Raw genomic sequence first — 2,872 nt, 5'->3', positions numbered from 1 at the left:
TATCAGCAAGACTTGCCTCGATTCCATGCCAGAAACGTGAAGAGTCGAGCCTTCCAAGAAGGAGACTTAGTCCTCCGAGTGGATCAGCAGAAACCACACAAACTCGCTCCTACTTGGGAAGGCCCCTTCATAGTCACCAGAGTCCTCCACAATGGAGCATACCACCTCTACAATGTCGATCGCCAGATTGATGAGCCGCGAGCCTGGAATGCGGAGCTCCTCCGCCCCTTTTATACTTGAATTCTCACTTGGATGAGATGTAATAAGAAAAAACTCATGTAGTTTATTTATCAAAGACAAGAGCGTTATAATTTTCCCAGTGATTATTATTGTTTTTGTTTGCGTGAGAAATCCCCCAGTGGGTGGCTTAGCTGCGAATCCGCTTCGCCTAAGTTTGTAAAAATAATTTCCTACCGAGTGGCGAGCCAGCCTCCCACTCGGGGGCTTAGCTGCGAATCCGTTTCGCCAAAGTATTTAAAAAATCCTACCGAGTGGAGAGCAACCCTCCCACTCGGGGGCTTAGCTGCAGTCCAGTACTCTCCTAAGTTCTCTCACTTGGAGACTTAGCCGCAGTCCGGCACTCGCCTAAGTATTTAAAAAATCTTACCGAGTGGAGAGCAACCCTCCCACTCGGAGGCTTAGCTATAGTCCAATACTCGCCTAAGTTCTCTCACTTGGAGACTTAGCTGCAGTCCGGCACTCGCCTAAGTTTGAAAAAATCCTACCGAGTGGAGAGCAATCCTCCCACTCGGAGGCTTAGCTGCAGTCCAGTACTCGCCTAAGTTCTCCCACTTGGAGACTTAGCTGCAGTCCGGCACTCGCCTAAGTTTGAAAAAATCCTACCGAGTGGAGAGCAATCCTCCCACTCGGAGGCTTAGCTGCAGTCCAGTACTCGCCTAAGTTCTCTCTCTTGGAGACTTAGCTGCAGTCCGGCACTTGCCTAAGTTTGAAAAAATCCTACCGAGTGGAGAGCAGTCCTCCCACTCGGGGGCTTAGCTGCAGTCCAGTACTCGCCTAAGTTCTCTCACTTGGAGACTTAGCTGCAGTCCGGCACTCGCCTAAGTTTGAAAAAATCCTACCGAGTGGAGAGCAATCCTCCCACACGGGGGCTTAGCTGCAGTCCAATACTCGCCTAAGTTCCCTCACTTGGAGACTTAGCTGCAGTCCGGCACTCGCCTAAGTTTGAAAAAATCCTACCGAGTGGAGAGCAATCCTCCCACTCGGGGGCTTAGCTGCAGTCCAGTACTCGCCTAAGTTCACTCACTTGGAGACTTAGCTACAGTCCGACACTCGCCTAAGTTTGAAAAAATCCTACCGAGTGGAGAGCAATCCTCCCACTCGGGGGCTTAGCTGCAGTCCGGTACTCGCCTAAGTATCTGAAAATCCTACCGAGTGGTGAGCCAGCCTCCCACTTGGAGGCTTAGCTGCAGTCCAGTACTCGCCTAAGTATGAAACACATCTGAATCCTCAAGGACGACGAGGTGCAGGTCGATTGCCACCTTCTCCGTGAGAGCTTCGCCACAAATACAATGTGCGCTCCATCCTGCTCTACAGTAACGAGGTGCAGGTCGACTGCCACCTTTTCCTTGAGAGCTTCGCCACAAATACAATGTGCGCTCTGTCCCGCTCTGCAGTAACAAGATGCAGGTCGACTACCACCTTCTCCTTCGGAGCTGCGCCACAAATACAAAAGTTGTCTCGAATGAAGAACGATTCCCACTCGACGGAGGATTCAGGAAGATATTTAACGATAAACCAAGTTCAGATAAACCCTAAAGGTTCCGGACCACAAATCGAAGTGCTCGGGCTTTCAGCCCAAAATAGTTTAACGGTTACAAAAACCACTCGGCATCCCGAGGCAAATTTAAGGTGAGGCATAAAAGTTTGTTCACTCCGCGGCAGGAGGACTAGCAGGCTCGACGAACTCGTCTAGGTCGACGCCGTCGGCAATCCGAGTGCTGCAGGATGAAAGTCTCCATAAATGACCGGAAGTCATGCTTCTGGGTGTTGGCGAACTTGATTGCTGCTAGCTTATCTTGACGCACCTCCTTGAAATGGACGCGAACCAGAGACAGGGCCACATCAGCTCCACACCGGGCAGAAGATTTCTTCCACTCCTGCACTCGATCAGGGATTTCGTTAAGTCGAGTCATGAGGGACTCGAGATCATTCTGGGGTGTGGTCTCTGGCCAAAGTGCCGGGTCGATCCGCGACATGGCGACCTTCAGTCGAGCCAAGTAGTCCACGACACCGTCGATGCGGGATTCCAGTCGGAGCAGATTCATGGCAGTTTCATCTTTTACGGGAGAATTGATTGGGTCCAAACCTGGCTCAATCCGCCCAGTCTCCTCCTCGAAGTTCTGGCAAAACTCTGCATTCACGATCCAAGGATAAGTCAATTTTCGTACACTAAGTCGACATAAAAAATCAGTCGGAACAAAATGTGCACCTTCAAGCTTGATGAAGAACTTCTTGGCAAGGCTCCTCAGATAGCTCTCCAGATCGCCCCTCCTGCGAGCAATGCTTTCCATCTTCTCGCCCAGGATGAGATTCTCCTTCTTCCAGCGCGAGCACTCCTTGTTGGCGCCATTCAGAGTAGATTTCAGCCTGGTATTCTCTTCTTCCAACTGGTCGACCGAAGCCAGTTTTTGTTCAGCTAGAGCGGTTCTGTCGTCAGCCTCCTTTCGAGTAGCATCCAAATCCTGATCCTTCTTCACCAGAGCTTCTCTCAGTTTTTCTACAAAGAAATGATGCCTGATTCAGAAAGAGCAGAAGGGTACTCAAGCCTAAGACAGACCAGTCGACAAATTCGTTTTACCAGTGGCGTCGTCCTTGACCCTTTGCAGCTCTGTCTTGGCCAGCTCCAAGTCAA

This window comes from Triticum aestivum, chromosome 7A, assembly GCF_018294505.1.
Source record: "Triticum aestivum cultivar Chinese Spring chromosome 7A, IWGSC CS RefSeq v2.1, whole genome shotgun sequence".
Lineage (NCBI taxonomy): Eukaryota > Viridiplantae > Streptophyta > Magnoliopsida > Poales > Poaceae > Triticum > Triticum aestivum.
The sequence above is the reverse complement of the archived record's forward strand: the minus strand, read 5'-3'. Positions refer to the sequence as shown.